This window comes from Columba livia, chromosome 6 (genome assembly GCF_036013475.1).
Source record: "Columba livia isolate bColLiv1 breed racing homer chromosome 6, bColLiv1.pat.W.v2, whole genome shotgun sequence".
In the NCBI taxonomy this organism is placed as follows: Eukaryota; Metazoa; Chordata; class Aves; order Columbiformes; family Columbidae; genus Columba; species Columba livia.
In genome coordinates this window covers 10,968,473-10,987,635 of record NC_088607.1, presented here as the reverse complement: position 1 = coordinate 10,987,635, position 19,163 = coordinate 10,968,473, and the positions used below count along the sequence as shown (strand labels likewise).

Below are 19,163 nucleotides of genomic sequence, written 5' to 3'. Positions count from 1 at the left end.
GCCCCGCACACACACACACCACAATGAGACCAGTTGTAGCCCCCCTGTTATCTCAGTGTTTTCCTTGTGGATGTCTTAAACTGCTGTGAATATAGAGTAAAGTACTTAAATTTCTTTTCCAAAAGGAAAATAATCATTTTTTACTGCTTATAATTTGTATGTGGGGAAAAAAAATGCTGCTATATTGAGGGGAATTATTTCACTGCTGTTTCAGACACAACAAATGTGCATGAGAATGTTTGACTGTACGTAGACTGAGAAAATAAAGCAGGATCAGATCTGTTCATTAACAACAAAATGACAAAAAGAATAGGCTACCTAACAGTACAGTACTTTGTGAATTAAATTATTACATTAAAGTAAAATCACCGGGACCTTGTAGCATGTATAATAATGCAGAATCATATTTCTGCTGCACGTAGCCCTTTGTGGCCTTTCAGAGGAAAACATAATCACTTGTTTTTCTTGTTGGAGTCCTGCTCCCTACAGGTTTCACCACAACTCCCATGCTCCTGGTGGGTGTTGGTGTTTACTGTGAGTCAGGAGCAGCTCGAGGCTGGTGTTTATCTGAGATTTGTCCTGGTGAGGGCTGCGGTGGAGCCCGCTGGCCCTCCCTGCCTGCAAGGGAAATATAATAGTGTTCAGAAATGTGGTTGTGCTGTCATGTCCTAAGGTGAGGAGACATTTTTAGGACCACTTGGGCCTGGAAAAAGAAACACCCTTGTTAGGCAAAGGCCAACTCAAGGTGTGTTTCAGGTTGGCCATGATAACCTCCCTGGCTCCTTTTGTAGTTCTTACTCCACCGTGGGGTCCCCACCACCTGTGGGTGGGCAGCATCTCCCCATGGGACACCTGGTTCAGCAGGGGCTCCTGACATTCCCCTGGGAGGGAGCCACCACAAAGTGCCTGCCTTTCCTTCCTCCCTTTGCCATGGGCCCCTCTGTTGGGTGCTCTTTGCTTGATGATGAAATCCTCAGAAGTAGAGCTAATATTTTTCAGCCTTTAGATAATTAATTTATGCCTAGCCAACTCATACAGTAATATATCAGTGTGAACAGAGCCTGGCTTAAGGCACTAATCCTGTGGGCAAAGAAGTAAATCTCTCCTGGACTTGGTTCCAGGAATGAAGCCAGAGTTTTTTATTTCTCCTCAATCTTGGCCTTTTAATTCCTTTCACTTCTCTTCTTGAAGACACCCTTTTTTTTTTTTTCTCTACATAGAGACAATATTCAGAGATAACAATATAACTTGTTGGATCCTTCTCTCTTCCCTGAATTAAATCCTCTCAAGGGCACTCAGTGTTTGCTTTATGTCCTGTAGGGCTAAAGTGCAGCCAGGCTTACAGATGCCTGCAGAGTTTTTGGGGGTATTATCCACACAGCTTTCCCTGGCTGATACCCAGCGCCTGGCACAGCACCTGGGAATAAGTGTTTTCTTGCTGCATAAACTGAGCACTGAGTTTCTCCGTCTGAAAATTTTGGTTGATTCTTGAATGTCTGGGGCAAAGAATTGCCTGGAGGCAGCTGCAGTCACTGGTGAGGGGTTGGGGTGCAAGGGGAAGGAGAAAGCGGCTGCTCATCCCTTCTCCTGCAGTGTGGGAACATCTGCAGAAGTGCTGGCTGAGCACTGGCTGCAATAGCTGGTGGCCGAGCGAGTGAATCACTCACCCGTGTTTATTGTTGGAGATGAGAGTAAGAATATTCAGCTGAAGTTCTGAAAACTTGCTTCGTTTCCATCTTCCGCAAATGAGTGTTTTTAAGGTGTACTTTATGTAGCCGTTTTTAATAAGATCTGTTTAGTGGACGTGTTCTACCCAGGCACTTTCTGTTCCCATAGCAGTACCAGAACTGGTTCCATATAACATATGTGCTTTTTATTTTTTCCTTTCTTTTTTTCAAGCTGTTAACGACTCAAAAGCCATTGGGTGGCAGCATCAGCCAGCGAGCATCTCAAATTGTTGCTGAGCTAAATGCAAAAGTGTAGGTAGGAAAGATTAGAAATGACGAGTTTCTTTGTAAGGAAAAAATGCTTTGGTTTGTATTTGAAGAGGCTGTGTTTAACTGCACACCGTGTATGTTCTGAAAATATATCTTTTCATTAGTTAAAATTATTTTAAAAAATAATACATTAGCTTTGTAGTTGCATGTAAGGATTTTGAACCTGAAGTTTTGTTCTTTTGTGTGCACAAATTCAAGCAGAAAGTAAGAGAGCTTCCTCCGATTCTTTTGGTCTAAATGCAGTGAAGTGCTAAAAAAAACCCAACAACCAACAACAAAAGGACCAACAAAACCAAAACCAACCAAACAAAAACCCCACCAATCCCACCCCCCCAACACTCGAAAACTCAAAAACAGCCCCAACAAAAACCCCACCAAGAAGAATATAATTAACTTTCTGATTATATCAGATTTGGGAAGGTAGTTACTACCAAGACATATGAGTTCTTTGGAAGGACTTGGCAATAAAAAGTCAGCTGGTGTCATTACTTCAGAGTTGTTAAAGGAATTATTCTGATGCCCAGAGCTCAGACCCAGCTTTCTATTTTTAATCCTTTTTCCTCAAATTTCTTCAAAAGTAGAAGCCTTAATTTGTAACCTTGAGGTTTTTGGTTGGTTGGTTTTGTTTGTTTTTTAAGTCCCTATGAATGTAGCATAAAGTGAATCAGATGCTGAGGATAAGAGAAGCTGCAATGCAGGAGCTCTGAGTGGTGAACGGGGAATCTTTAGGCTGCGCTTGCACAGGGGCTAAAGTGCTGCTTGATCTTGGTGTTCCCGAGCTGTGCGCACACAGCAGGGTAACAGCATCTGGGTTTCACATCATACATTTATTTCAGTTTTCCTTTTATTCACTTTTCAGTTAATGCAAAGCTCAATGATGTCTTCAGCTTTGGGTTTGGAAAGTAGTATTTGTGATAACGCACTATTTCATCCTACATTGGGAATGAGCGAACTTTAAATATCCATGTATTTGTAATGATGTAAAACTTGCAAAACTGACTAAGAGTGCCCACTTTAGGCTTTATTTCTGGGTAAGGATGTGTTTTCTGTAGTAGGACTTGTAGTTATTTTTGTCCTGGTATATGGTGTCAGCTCAATTATAGGCATTTTCACAGAACTGCTGTTCTTTATGCTCCTGTTGTTAACTCTCAGCACTCTCTTCTAAGCTCAGCCTGGCAAGACTATAAAAGCCACAGATAAATTATAACTTTTTCGTAATATCCTTCCCTTCACAAACCATATCCAAACAGGAACATTTTGTGTGGTACCAAGAAAAGCCTCACGATCATGCTGTTCACATCTTGCTTTCAAATGCACCAGATAATACCACTTGTTTAAGCTTAGTCACGTCTTGGGGAATGTCAGAAGTCTGCATCACATGAGCTGCTCCTCAGATTTCCCAGCCAGCATCAGCATGTTTTCCTGGGGAGAAGCAGAGTGGAGATCTTATTAAAATGCCTTATCCTATACATTAGAATTTATATTCAAATTTTGGGCTTATCCCTGTGATTTTCATGCAGTTTTTCACACTTACGTTTAAGCTGCTTTATGTAAAAATACCTTTATATCTTTCTTTTCTTAAGGTGTAGGTATCAGATGGAAGAACATACATTCTAACTAACCTTGTTGATGTTTTCATTTCATGCTCAGCCCCCAGACTTGCCATCTTAGGGCATCTTTGAGCCTGCCTTTAGTTTAATTTTAAACACTTCTATCCTCTCTGCTGCATGATCTGTTTATAGACCTGGTGTTGCTTGTCCCCCTTCCCTCCTTGGAGCTCAGGAGGCCAAGAGGGCCACTGGTGTGTCCTCACTTACGCTCTGGGTCAGCAGCCTTCCCCAGAGCAAATATAGCATGTGATGGACGGGAGAAGTGCCCGATACAACCTGGCTTTTTTCCCCTCTTGTCTCCTGCCTTCCTGCTGCTTGTGATAAATGCACCACATACAGAAAGTGGAGGTGCTCCAAACCAGGGAGATCATTGAGCCTTTCCTCCTCAGCATCACTTTCTGCTGCTCAAGGGCCACTGTACTCACCAAATCAGCTGTGCAACCCCTAGAGAGAATGAGAGATGAGGAACCAAAAAGGCTGGCAGCACTGAAGTGCTGGGCTGCCTTACACCTTGCTGTCGGGAGACTTTTACTCAGGACAAAATCTGCTCAGTGTGTCTGACTCTGCCCCATGGGAAGGTGCTGGCCCCATTCCCAGGGACTCTGATCCTGTTTCAAGAGTCAGAAATGGATTGGCGTTGCTTCCCAAGGCCTCCAGCGTGTGCTTTGTCTGTCCCGCCCCCCAGGTCCTCCCCCGTGGTGCGTATGGAGTTGGACGCACTGCATGTGCCCATATAGGGAACGGTGTCAACTCTCTTGTTGACACGGGCTAATCCAGCCAGGCATGCACAGGGGCAGCAGGGTGTGATGCTCACGTGTAGCGTGGCAGATGGCACTTGGGACTGGCTGTCTCCATCACACCCCTGAGACAGACACACAAGACAGGGAAAGAGTTTTTTTGTGTGCCTCTGCATGTTCCTGGCTAAGCTTCTGAGGAGCTGGGCTGTGGTAGCCCCATCTATTGAGCCACACTCATTCCTAGAGGAGAAAATAGGACAAGGAGGCATGGGCCAATAGGACAAGGGGGCATGGGCTTAAACTCTGCCAGGGGAAATTTAGGCTGGATATTAGAAAGAAATTCTTTACAGAGAGAGTGGTCAGGCATTGGAATGGCTGCCCAGGGAGGTGGTGGACTCGCCGTCCCTAGAGGTTTTTAAACTGAGATTGGACATGGCACTTAGTGCCATGATCTAGTAAACGGACTAGAGTTGGACCAAGGGTTGGACTCGATGATCTCTGAGGTCTTTTCCAACCCAGTCGATTCTGTGATTCTGTAATTCTGTGATTCTGTGAAAATTATTGACTCTTTCCTATGCTGCAAATTAATGGCAGCTCTGCAACACTTTTAATTTGTACAAAGTCTGTGCATTGTATCAGGTGAAAAGAGCTGAGCAGGACAAGAGGTCTTACAGCAAACACTTTGGTGAAAGCCTGGTTGACCACGTCCTTCTTTGCCAGATGTTTGGCCAAATGGGATAAATAGCAACTAAATGCCTTGTTAGTGAGTTTTCATCAATGACATATAGGTAGCCCTCTTTAAGTTATCCACATCCTAATGTTGGAGTGGGCAGCAGAGGTTATTGTGTGAATTATTCTTTTTCAAATTCCAATGATGCAAAGGAACCCACTACAGGAATGGAGACACCGGCTTTGCCTTCAATAGACAAATCAAGGGATGAAAGCACTGGAGAGTATTGCTGATACAGACACCACAGGCCAGGTCACAGCCAGAAGATCTGACTGAAGGTTTATTGAATCTGATGAGAGACTTCGAGACTGATCTGTTGTGCTGGAGGTAATGCAATTAGGTAATTAAAAAACAAAGTACTTATAGAAAGTACTCAAGATCTCTTTGTAATTGTGCTTAACACACGATCTTCAGCTGCCGTCCCATCCACCAGATTGTTTCCTTTTGTAGTAACAAACCACTGCATTCACTGTGGACTACAGTACAAAACCCAGCAGAAATTACAGAGAAGTAGGCAAAACAACATTAAAGCAGGTGACAGTTCCTCTGCCTGTAGATGGGAACTGGCTGGCAGTACTGCAGGAGGCCAGCATTTCTCTGTGGTGAAAACTGACCTTCCGCTCATGTTGCACGCATGGGCAACTGGTCCTGTTTAAAAATCTAACTATTTTCTCTTCTAATTAATATTTTTTACAGTGCTAAAATACTTGTGTTAAAATATTTGATTAGCTCAAGAGCTGAATCAGCTGCAGAGCGAGTGTGGATGGTGACATGCAAGCAAATCCTGCATGCTCTCTTTTTCCCTCAGCTTCTTAGAGGTTTTTTTGACTAGAAAAGACTACTAAACAGTCTGACCTTAAGTGTAGCACAGATGTCTCATGCTGCAAGATTCAGAGGGTGCTCTGACCCTCCCCAAACCAGGTTTTACCACTCATCCCAGCAGCTCTGATGCCTGATCCTGGCAGCAACGCTACACTGTGGTGTGAATAGTGTATATCAGCAATTAGATTTGGTGCTGCCTATCGCTGGAGCCTCACTCTCTACAGACACCTGAGCAACCAAAAAAAAAGAAGAGAAATGCGGATATGGGCTTGTTTTAATATCTAACAGCAATTGCACCTGTAGTCCTAGCAGACAATGATAAGGTTTGTCACCGTTCCTTGATATCATGTTAAAAAGTATTAGTGAATTTTGAATGCGTTTGCTAGTGAACCGTGAAAAACATCGAGGCCCAGGCACCCAAAACTTTTGGAATCACAGTTCTGTGAATTATTTCTGGTCTTTAATTTATTAGTTCAAATATAGACATGTAAACCAGAGATTCAGTTTTCCTGTCTCTCATAAAGAAGCTGTAGATGAAGTTGTCTGATTCTGGTTCCAGTAAGGAAGCTGCTTTGCTGTCCTGGGTAAATCAGGCTGCAATGCTGGTTGCAAAAAGAATTGTAGCTGGATTTTTTCAGTAATTTGTTTTAATATATATGGAGCAGGATGAGAACTCAGGAGGAGTGACTGGCTGCAAGTAAAAGCAGGAAAAAATACATGTGAAGTTTGCTGCATGAACTGTGAAGACAACTTCTTTCTCTTCTTTCTTCAGGGAAGAAAACACTGCTCTGTTTTATGTATATGTCATAAAAATTGAGATGGATATAGCAAACTCATTTAAAATAACGTATTTGATTGTTATAGAAATACAGGAACTCTTATAGCAGATCCAACCACAATTCTGTCTGTCTGCCAGTGTCTCATTTCTTAGGGTATTACAGAAAGAAAGACTATAAAGCTCATTTTTGTGGAATATGGAGATAATCTTCTTCCAGCCCCTATCCTGTAGATGGTGGTTTATGCATGGAGATTTTCAGGCTCATGTTCCATCCAGACATCAGGATGTGTCATTTATTCAGTAGTCTTCTCTGAGCGGGGATGCTCTAATATCTGGAGATCTCTATCCTTTTTTTTTTTTTCTTTCTTTTTTCTAATTCTGCTGTTTAAATATTCAAATTGATCCGTCACATCCCTGCTTGGCTTGAATTGATGCATCTGACATTTCAGGATGTTTTCCAAATGACGTACTGATGGGTTTTGTTACAGTAATCCAGAAGCTCTGGAGATAGGAACAGAATCTGAATTTTTTTGTGCTTGCTGTAATAAAAAGAGATTTTAAAAAGCATTAAAAGATATCAGAGTCCAGAGATGATGCTAGGCAATTGATATGAAAAGATTGACCTCTGAATTAGAAAGTCATGCCTAAACAATCCCTAAGGAGAGTGCTAGAGAGCAAAATTTCCTGAAAAGCTACACCACTGGACTTACAGCATAGGACTTATATCAGACATATTATTGCCTTTGACTCAGTGATTTTGCTCCACGTGTGCCATCTGCTCAGTTAAAAGTTCTTCTCAGCTGCATTACTTCATCTTTGCTTCCCAACCCCCCTGTGATGCAAGAGATCTGAATGATTTATTTATTCATTTATTCGTTTTTTTCCTTACCCCCACTAGTACCCAAAGACGAGCCTTTCTAGTCCCACCAGCCCCTGGAAGCATCATATTACCTTAGCAGAGGGTGGCAGGAGGTTGGGAGGGAGACCTTGCCTGTGCCTGCAAGGTGGGTATTGAGACCAGCACATCCTTCCTCTGTGAAAACAACGGAGAGGGTCCCAGCCGAACTTTAACCAGTTGAGAAGCTCCACTACCTCACTCTCAAGTGGATTTACTTTTAAAAGTAACATTGTTTTTGTTGCTTTTAATTAAGGTGGCACAAACACTGGAAAAGGCACATTATAGCAAAAGTTAACTGATTTATTCTGAATGTCGGGTCTTTCCTTGGGGGGAAAAGAACTAGCCGCTGGTTAGTTTAATTTGGTTGGTTTGGTTTTGTTTTCTTTCTCTCTTTTATTCTGTCTTTTCCTTTTTTCTCCAGCTCAGCAGATAGATGAAGCAAAGACATGCCATAGGGATGAGATTTGCCAGATTGCCTGGAATGCTGTCGATTTGGGGCAAGTTCTTTCCCTGAGTGTGAAGCGAAACAGGAGTATCTGATGACAGATCAAAATGCAAGTTAGGGGAAAAAAAAAATCGAGCTGAAGCAGTGAATCTTTTCCCCCTCTGTGGAGATGAACAAGTATGCAGTCTGAATGCTAGGTAGCATTTTCTAAAATCAAGTTGCCTGTGTTACTTACCTCGCTTCCCTTGGCTTTTGGCCTGCTCTGTCTCGGTGGAAAAAATGCACGTCTATCTGCTGACACAGTGCAGTTGGCCGCCCCTGCCCGTCCTGCCCGTTGTGGCGGCAGCTGCAGGCAGGGAGGAACCTGCAGCCTTCAGTCAGCAGCCATATGCGGGCAGCGGTGAGGATTAACTCTGCTCCTGGCCGGAAAGGTCCCAATGCGGTTCCCAGGCTGAGCTCACCATATGTGTTTCACGTGATTGTCCTGAGGGTGACACGAAATGGAGAGTTCAGATTCGAGTGAAAGTCGGTTTGTGTTTCTTCATCCCGTTTAATGCAATGCAGATGCAGAGGAGAACGTGAGGACGTCTCTGCCGGGTGGGGGGAGATGTGACAGGCTGTAGAAAAGCCCCGTAGGTTTTACTAATGCCTTCTCCTTCCTCTGAATTTTCTGCTGTTTCCTGATGGGAGTTGCATGTGTGAAGGAACACCCTTGAACCACCTGTTAGGCGCCTTTCCCCTTTCAGTCACAGTCTTTGCCATCTCTTAAAGATATGGGGCTTTTTATTTGGAGAAAAGGCGGAAACTTGAACAGCAGTTTTCTCCTTTGGAGAGGTGGGGAGAGCGGTCTGACGTGGCATGGAAAGGAAGAAAGAAGGCAAGAAAGAAACTAGAAAACAGGGATAAAGACCCCTCCAAGCTCCACTTGGAGCGAGTGTGAAATATTGCAGAATTATCGCTATTTTTTTTAAGTGAAGTGCGCATGTTCACAGGCCAATTTAATTTGTGGTTTGCCTTACTGCAAAGTAATTTTGGAAATGGCATCTTCTATAGAAGGATCATGTCAAACATATAGAATGCCACTGCTACTGTGAAAGGTTTCCAGAGTAATGCTGTTAATTGCAAAAAGAAGGTTTAACGAGCTCTTGCTGTGTCCCAGGAGGGTAGTAGAGTGGCCAGCTAAACACTGAGTTTTCTGGTGGGCTCAAGGGGCTAATGTAGCCTAGGCAAAAATAGGAATTGTGTTTATCTTTGGGTGGGGTAGAACAGCTCATTTATTTAATAGATGTGTATACTGTGATATGTTAGGAGTAGGGACAGGAAAATGGATTTTTTTGTGTGTTTATGTTAATTTTTGGATAACGTGAAATGTAGGGAAGATCAATAATTCTTCCACTCAGATGTAAAGCATAAAATATTCTGGTTTAGGAAGGTGCAACGCTTTGATTTTATAAGGCTGGATCAGCAATGAGAAGACACGTGCCAAGTTAACTCATCAAATGCTGCATTAAGGATGTGCAGGTTTTGCATTGCCCCTTGCCCTGGCTCTGTAGTCCCAGCAGAGCCTGTGATGCAGGTCAGTGCTCGTGTGTTTTTGGAGCAGTGGATTAGCGCTGGGTGATGAATTTCCTTTCTGTTGTCTGTCTCTGAGCTGGCAGATAACTGACTTGAGCAGTAGTATTAGCCCAAATAACATTAGTGTTTTTCGTCAACTCAACTGTCCTTAGGAGGCAGCCAGTCTGAACATGGGCAAATTGCTCAGGGGCTAAAATATGATGTATTTGAGTGCGCGTTTTAAGAAATTGTTAAAACTTTAGCTGGGTAGTGCTTGTTGCCTTCCAGAGCAAAGGCTTGCTTTGTAAAAGTCAGTGCCTCTTGGTCTTCGTTAGTGTGCCGTGATTTTTCCACTTCTTGCCAGATTAGACTGTAACACTCTCCCTGGTGGGATCCCATGGCGTTACACTGTGTAGAAACAGGATTTTGGTGCTGATACGCAAAGAGACCGAGAACATATGGCATAAACATCAACTGATATTGTTTGCCATCCACACTTGCTGAGTGTAACGCAACAAGACCAGCTCCCGGCAGCCACGTGATCCGCCTTCCAGTCCTCCATTGGGGTGGGGTGGGTCTTTTTTTTTTTTTCATTCCTAAAGTTGTGACTTTCTGAAAGGAAGCTTGTAAATAGCTGGGGCGCAGAGAGCAGGTAGAATGTCAGTGGGATGTTACCGGGAGGCATGTGCGCAACGCTGACATCGGCTCCTGGCCGCGCTCCCTCCGCACCGGCTCCCCGTTCCCGGCTGCCCTATATGTTGCAAGAAGGTAGGATCGCGTCGTGCCACCCGCGTCCTCCCGCCATCGCCCCAAAATGCCTGGCTCCCCCGGCTCTAGCAAGGAAGGACGCTAGTCTGCCAAGCAGAATATCATAGTGATCTTTAAACTTTAATTTTAAAGTCCAGCTCTTTGCGTAGCGAGGTGAAAGGCAGGCATGCGCAGCTCTAGCGGTAACAGCTAACTGGGATTTCAGATCAACGATACGATCTGGTTAGTGCAGTAGCTTCTTATAGTGCTTAGCTTTTTTGTAATACCGGGGCTTTTATACTTTAAAGGACATTCCATACTGAATTGAATCCCGTTAATTTGCCATGGTTAACCACCCTGTAATAAGCCTCATAGTGTATGAGTAGACACGAAGCAGAATTATATTAATGTCATTTGCAACCAGTGGGCGCAGAATTATTTGCAAAATGTGAAAGAAGTCAAAGTACCTAAATGTTTCAAAGATGGTTGAATTTGGAAATGCTTTCATTAGTCTGTGAAGAAAGAAAGAAAGAAAGGGAGAGAGAAAAAGAAAGATAATCAGAGCAACATTATTAATAACTGGAGTTTTCAGTTGTTTGTTTTGTTTTTTGTTTTGCTTTATAGTTGGTACTTTATAGTTCAAGACAGCTTTTTATTTTCAAAGGTAAAGCCTGGGAAATAAATAAGGTAATTTTAAAGAAAATAACGTTTTTTTTTAAAACAAATAGCACTCAACTTTCTTAGACATCTTTTCACACAGAAAACTGAATCTGAGTCCCCAAGTGTTTTGAGAGTAAAAGATCCATCAGTAACACAAGGTGAAACATCTACTATGCAGGCCAGCGGAATGAATTAAAACCTATTTTCCCTTAGATGTATAAGCTGCTTAGTCATACAGACTGCAGCTACTGAGCAGAGCATGTGCATTATAGTAAAAATGGACAAAACCAGCAAACAGAAGTTAAGGGGCAATAACACACTGCTTAACCAAAAAGTCGTGGCGGCCGCCTGCATTGACAGTTTTGTCAGCAGGGCTGGGCAAGTGCCCAGCTGAGTGTTGTGGACGGGCTAATATCTTCACACTTTTCCCGTCCCCACAGCTGCCACACGCAGTGCTCTGAAACCTGATATTTTTCATCAAAAACTGATTCTTATTTTCTGACTTAGCACACTAATCAATTTTACCATGCAGAGCTTGGAGCATATTAACTGTCAGTTACTCCTAATTAATACTGAAGGCAGACAAAAAGGGAGAATAAAATAATTGATGTTATTTAATATAAAATGCCTCTACCAATTTTATTTCCTTTGTGCAAAACTCTTTTGGTCCCTGTTCAAGATTTAAGCACCGTCCTGTTTCATGTTTTGTTTCACAAGGTTGATTGAATGGCAGTTTATTATTCAAGACAATAAATTAAACTTTTCAAAGCCAAAGAGTTCCAGCAGTCTGGCACAGGCTGTTTTCTGCCAGAAGGAACATGCTCAGGTCTGATTCATCCCAACTGCTTCCCTTTAACCTAAGGAAAATAAATAAAGCCTCCTATGTATCTTTCAAGATTCACATTAAAATTTCTTTAGCATAGAAATTGGGATGCATTACAGAAAAAGTGAGCAACATTCATTGCAAAATAGATAATGAAAGCTCCTAGGCCACAATATGCCACGTATTACTTCCATGTAACAATATGAATATTATGGCTTAATATTAAAGGCTGATTTCAAAGAGATCATGAAAAGAGAGCAGTATTCTTTGATGTTTTATGTTTAAATTAAATATAACCAAAAAGGGATACAGAAGCCTTGCTCTGCTCCACTGAAATCAGGAAAGGCTTTGCAGCACACTTCAGTAACAGCTGAATTAGATCTGAGCTTTGTAGGATTCATGTGTAATTTATGTATACCAGTAATGTGTGTGGGTATGTAAACAGTGGGAATTTGTACCATTTATGTCCTTTTAAGATATATATAAAAAGAAAACTGAAAAACAGGCCTAAGTATATAGTTATGTAATATATATATATATATATCTTATGAAATCCACAGAGGTTCTGTTTTTCTAATCAGAAAACTGATTTTAAAATAAGTGAAGTTTTCTTTCTTGATTTATTACTTTAAATTTCTTACTTTTAAATATTAGCAGTAAAGAGAATCTAAATCATACCGACTGCTTCAGGTCGGGGCTATTCCAGCATTTCTCCTTGAGTACTCCTGCGCTGTGGTGGTTTGTAACACATTTAAACAAGCTTTTAGAGGAGGTGGTGCCCCTAGATTAATTATGAAATGATTGTCATGCTCCTGGGTGACTTTTGGTCCCAAGCTGTTGCTTTTCAGCTGACTTAGGGTACAAAGAGAAGAGCTCAGGTTTGTGCGCGATTTCTGTAGCCTGTGCCATGTCCATTACAAATGCTGACTAGTGTTCTCTTAGAGAATTTCCTAGTACGCTTTTTCATTAAACTTTTCAAATAAATCATTGGGACTAATATTTAAAAAGAAAAGGATAAAAAGGGGGAATTTAATATTTTTGTGGGGTTTTCTCCATTAATGGCAATCCTTTCTTTGAGCACGAATAAGCTACTTAGAAATAAAAATACTTCTTAGTGCCTTAACCTTTCCACAGTTGTAGGTTTTTTCTGTCTACAAACTGAAGATATTACCTTTGTAAAAAGGCTTTTATATTGTGTAATATTACTGTGAAATAGAAATTATTTATTCAAATGAGGAATTATCTTCCTACCACATTATGCTTCCTACTTTCAACACACAAATGAAAACGGCTGTGCCTCCAGGCGGTGCGAGATATTGATACACTCAAACTTATTATTTTTGTAGTGGTTAACAATACCATGCAGAAAACACATTAGCAGAAGGTGCAGTGAGATATTACTGTAATATCTTTTCTATTAAGTACTATATGCCAAGGATTATTTTTCAGTTGGGTATTTGCTTATGTGCTCATATAAAAAGCCTTTGAAGGATTCCTGATTTGATTTTTTTTTTTTTTAAGGCTGCCTTTTTAATTTTTTTTTTCCTGAAGTTATAATAAGCTTTCCAGATAATTTATCCCCAGATTTCTTCTATTTTCAAGGGGAGGCTGTGTGCAGCGAGCCGTGCGGCAGAGCAGCAGATGTGGTCCCTGAAGCCGGGGCGCATTTGCGGGAGCCACTCGCCCTGTTCCCGCTGGGGTTACCTACCTGTGCCAATGCTACTCCCTGTCCTTTCGCTCACCCTATGGACTTACGTTACTGCTCACACCACCTTTTCCCCTGCTCCCCCCTCCCAAAAGGCTTCCTGTGCCCCTCAGTCTGCCGGCACGCCCTTGGGAGCAGGAGGGGGCTCGGGACATGGCCGCGCAGCTCCTAGCACCGTCGTCTGCATGGGGTGCACGGCTGTTGGCATGGTGAGATTATTGGGGAGCCCCATCACCCTGTCTTACAGGAGTCCTGCTGGGATGCTGGTGGGTAGGGATAGTCTGGCCTGAGGACTTTGTACAGTAAGGGGTATTTAAAACCTAGAAGACAAGAGCTGTTGCAGGGAGGTGCTGGGGAGGCGGGTGTGGGTAGCAGGGCACTGCCAGGCTGTCATGGCTTGCCCTGAGAGATCCATAAACTGTGACATGAATTCTCTTTGCAATGTGTTACGGTGGGGACTGACCTGGTGCTATAGCTACTTTTGATGTTTTTTAGCATACATTTAAAATACATTTTTTAAAATACATTTTTTTAACTTCAGCAAATAATGAACTATGTTTCCTTGGGAAGCAGTTGCAGATAGATGGTTGCAGTATAGCCAAAGGAGTTTGTATGGCTCCCTGTTGAAATTTAAAATGTAGACCTGTGTTCCTGTGCATGCACTAATCCTCGGAGGCATCTTTGACATACTGTGGCACATCATCAAAACAAAAGAACATTTAAGTGTCATGGAAGAAAATGATAGGTTTTCCAACTTCTGAAAATCATTACCGATAACTTTGCCTTTAGCTGGTACATTCATTAGACTACGTCACTTACTTGAAAGAAGTTGAACTTTGCCTAATGAAATATTTATGGTGAGATGCATTGCATAAAGGAAAGCAGAAATAAGCGCAGTATACGGTCTGGAGTTCAACACAATATGAGAAACATATTTCTGGGGTCAAATGTACTGTATAAAAGGGGGGTGAAGGCCAGTCCAGGCTTTGGTGATGCCTCGTTTTGTTATTCTTGCACTGTAAGTGCAAATGTTACTGTGAAGAAACAAGAATATACAGTTGGTTTTAAACAACAATCCAAAACAATTCTCTCAGAACTATAGAGCAAGAGTTGTTAATAAGAAATCAGTCTCATCAGAGATCTCCACCCTTTTATTCTTGCAACTGCAAACAGGCCAGTTGCCTTTTTTTGGTTTGGTTTGGTTTTTTTTAGCAGAAGTGACTGTCAGGGTGTGGTCTTTTCAGCAAGCAAAGCAGAGCTGCGAGGTGGATAAAGATGTTCTTGAATTACTGGTGTTTGGAGAGAAAATGGAAAAGTGCATCACTGTTCCCTTCTTGGGAACAGCCTTTACTCTATTTGAGACTTTCATTGATGACTTGGTTGAACAAAACATCCATTAAATCTGCAGCTAGTGCCAAGAGGAGAGGATTTACAACTGTTCTGGAGGCAGCATGGGAATCCAGAGTAATCCTGACAAACTGGATCTGACATAACCTGGATGCAGTATTGATGAGGACAATATGAAATGGTGATGCTATAAATCCATTGGACAGTCAAAAGGAGAAAGGATTGAACTGGCCTTCCCTGTGCGGGAAGTCAGACCTGCTGACCTCCAGAGATCTCCCCCAACCGACATCTCTGGGCTCTCCAGGACAGGGGCTGGGTGTAACAGGGACCTCAGGGCTGTGCTGTTATGAAGAAAAGCAATCAAACTGGGCATTGTGAACAAATGCAACAGCAAAATGTGCAGAGAAAGGAGCTGGGATGGTTGTAGAGAAGATTGATAGCAGCTGCAGGAAGGTAAGAGTAGCCTTTCTCGGTGTGCATGGGAAGAGTGCTTGGTGCTGTCAGCAGAGAGTCACCATGGGCTTTAAGAGGAGCTTTGCAAGACTAAGGGGATTTGAACAATTAATTCTTCCTAGAGGTCATGAAATCTCCACCAAAGAAGGTTCCTAAGAGCAGATTAAATAAACATGTCACGAGTGGTTGAATTCAGGTTGATCTTTCCTCAGGAGCTGCTCTCACAGTCATCCTAAGATCACTTCCAATTTTATCTCGGTGATCACAGCCATTATGCAAGATACAGCCACTGTGTCTGCCCCTTCATCTTGTCCCTTTCCCAGTGGAAATTCTGACACTCTGCATGTAACCAAAGACAGAGAACATTTTGGCTGAAAGTTTCATTTGAGCGAAAAGGATTCTCAGTAACTCCTGTCAGCTTTGTAAACCTTGAATTTAGCAGCTCTGTGATAACATTTTACATTTCATCTTCCAGCTAACTGTTAGGTTGGATGATTGTCCAGATAATGGAGTTTATCATTGCCAAACATACGCAAAACTCACTTGGCAGAGCACATGTATACGTTGGCTGAAGTTTTATTTTATGCCCTCAATAGTATAATGGAGGGATTTAAAAATCATTATTTGGGATAAGAAGGGTTTTACTTGCAGCTTATAAACATATTAAAGTAGCTTAAGGTTTTTAGTGCTCCCCATCATTAGCTGAACTTACTGTGAAAAATGATCTCTTTTTTTAATTATTTCCAAACAGAAGTCAGCAAAAAAAGTTCAGCGACAGATGATTTCAGAGCTTGAATTATAAAGGTGGAGGGGTTTTCTTCTTTCAGCAGATTTTCCAAGCTTTGCTGATCAAGAAGGTCATTTTACTAAAATTCAGAGAAAATACTTCTTGTGGAGCTGAAGAGAAAGTAAATAGTCATCTAGTATCAGCCAGATGCAGAGTATAGGAAAAAGTTCCTGTGTCCATTTTTTTAACCAATGGTCTTTATTGATGTGAGCGCTGGGTTTATTCAACAAGCAAAAATGAACATAAACCCTGTATTCTTAATGGGGTCAGTGAAACAGCATAACGTATCATTATAAAGAATAGTTATTCTAATAATTAATGTATGTTGTTGGGATTGCTGAACTTTGGCTATAATTCTAGCTGTGTTTGAAATACAGCTTTGCAGTTCCCTTGAATTCAAGAGGCTGAATTCTGTCCTCACATACAAACATGCGATCTCACTGAAGTACTGTCAGATGGTGCGTTTTTATTTGAAGACCAAGTTTACCCCTAATATCTTATTAATTTCATCTGTATAACAATTATTTGTTTAAGTTTTTTTTTTAATTTGCTGTTTCAGTATTGCAGCAATTGTTTTGGATGCATTTAAAGGAGGCAGCCCCATGTGTTTTGAATAAATAATACATTATAGGGCAGGGATGTTCACACTTCTGCATAACAGAATGTAATTGATTTTGTGCTTGGATAATTAGGAAACAGATCTCTTTGATGTATTCAGGAGTCCTGAATTAAAAACATAAAGTTTGCTAACTGTTAGAAAAATGCATTCAGAAACAGCTTGAATGGATGAAAAAACAGCAAGCTATTGCAAATACGGTCTCAAATCTAATACTGGGCTGATGCAGAGTAGTCGTATATCTAAGATACTTGTGCATCTCAATATCTTTGGCCATTTTGATTCTGAAATCCACACAGTAATATAGACAGACTGGGAAAAAGTGAACATTTTGGAACAAAAAATATTGAAAATATATCTTTCAAAGATTTTGACAGATAGATGTAATTACATGTAAAAGCAAACATGTCATAGGGTAGGAATGCAAAAATTTTAGAAAATGTGCTAGATTCAAGGAAAGTGGAAGAAAACAAATTCTGAACTGCTATGAATTAGTCTTTTGTTAAAAAAAAAGTACTCAAATTCATACCCTATGCAGCATTTCAAAAATTTGTGAGTATAAATACTTCCTAAGTAAATAGTTGCAGCTAAGATAATAACTTTACTAATTCATATTTTTAAAGTTATTTCCTAATTTTTAAAGGTGCTGGTCAGCACTTTAAAATCCTTAACTTTATAATTTGAAAATCAAGCTCCAAGTTGTTGGTCTGTTCTAATAAACATGTTTTGTGTTCAGCCTTTTCATCACTCTTGTAGACAGGATTACTCAAATAATCCAGCCATCTAGATACTTCACCTTCGACACTGTGTGCCACTCGCTGTTCTTGGATGCTAAAAGCATAATAAGGATGACAGGGGTAGCAGATGGGTGGAATTGATTTATAGCAGTATAGCCTTGCCAGTGCTTGCAACTTCATTGTGAGTATTGCAGTAGTTGATGCACATCTTCAACTCCTATTTTCTGGAGCTGTGTGAAAACTCTCCTGGTTAAAGGGTTTCTTTGTGAAAACTGTACGGCAGCGCTCCTGCCTGTCATTATTTAGTTAAAAAAAGACCATTTCTGCTTTCCTAGTTGTGCAAAGAGACTGCTGGTGTAGTCCAGCTGTATAGCTAATGTTAAATAAATAAGTGAGGAGGGCAACTTCTGTTTACTTTTTACATCGCTGACCTTATAATTGGGAATGTTTTGCACGGCACAGAGCTAACTTGGGCTGACGCAGGCTAATTCCCTGGGTGCTCAATGGGGAATGAGAGCTTCATTCAGCTGCTTTGAATCATCTTGCAGCAGAGACCCCCCACGAGCAGGCAGGGGCTGTGCTTTGGTAACCCGAGGACGAGCTGGGGTGGGAGGTGTGTGTGTAGGAGTGGTGAACGGCCCCCACAAAATGCCTTAGCTGAGTGCTGTCTCCATGTTTGCAGTTTTCAATAGTTTAGTAAATCTGTAGCAGGGTTATTTGTAAACTTATGCTGTCAAGTACATAAATATTATGATTGTAGAACAGAAAGAGGGAAAGAAATTTTCAAACCTGTGCTTGCCAGTCCTGTGTGTCTCTTATGTCCTGTATTTCATAGCAGAAAATGAATCTTCAAATTCGGATGTTGCACTAAAAGGTGCTTTATACACAGCTCTTCTCCCAGCCTCCCATCTGTGCATCTGCTTTTCCCACTGACCCATGAACATGCCCTTCCTTCTTTGCCTTGATTAGATGATAAAATATTCCATTTCTGCTGTGGGAGAATAGAGCATGCAACCCGAAACACCCTGAAATCTGGAAATTCTTAACAGACATCTGGATTTTGAAGCTGTGGCTGTTCCCAAACCTATCAATGCATGGGAGCGACCCTCCTTCACTAATTCTGTCTCCCCATGAGTGGCTTGGGAGCTGCAGCTTCTCCTTATGGCATTCATTTTTCTGCAGGTAAGGTGGGTCCCCAGTTCTCCCAGCTGCTGACCTGCAGTTTCTTAGAGACAGTGCTCCAAAGTTGATCGAAACATGAGGACACTGAGGGAGCTTCAGGGCTTGCGGTGGTGTCAGATAAGCTGGTTTCACTGGAAAGAGGGAGCCCACGCCCGCGTCCAGCAGGTAGCTGCCAGAGTAGGGAAGCAGCTGCAGCTGTCGGGATGTGCGCGCTGCTGCGTAGGCTTGCAGCACGGTGGAATTACATTGGTGGGAACAGGAGTCATCTGTGGCTCCTGAGCCTGAAAACGTCATATACTGGCTTCTGGCTTTTCTTTTTATTTTAAGACCACCAGGCAGTTCCTATTTGCATGCTCTATAAAACTTTTTAAAAGAGCTTTACAGCTTACTTAGCATTAAAAAAAAAAAAAAAAAAGAGGTATAACCAGCTATAGAATGAAACATTTGGCAGGAGTGTGGCAAGTCGCATGCAGCACATGGTAAGCCAGGACACTCTAGATGCTGGTGGCACAATACAGCCTGGGCACTGGGTCGT

The 19,163-nt window shown here is 41.8% G+C and overlaps 1 protein-coding gene and 1 long non-coding RNA gene across 5 annotated transcripts in view; one reads left to right on the top strand and one right to left on the bottom strand.

Moving 5' to 3' along the window:
- The window catches only part of RBM20 (RNA binding motif protein 20), a 106,308-nt gene that overhangs the window by 58,047 nt on the left and 29,098 nt on the right, over positions 1-19,163 (top strand). The gene's annotated exons all lie outside the window — the stretch shown is intronic.
- Positions 5,323-8,748, bottom strand: LOC110363293 (uncharacterized). Its single transcript, XR_002421269.2, has 3 exons — positions 8,253-8,748; positions 7,626-7,707; positions 5,323-7,213 (listed from the first exon to the last, which is right to left on the bottom strand). It is a non-coding gene; the product is annotated as an uncharacterized LOC110363293 (long non-coding RNA).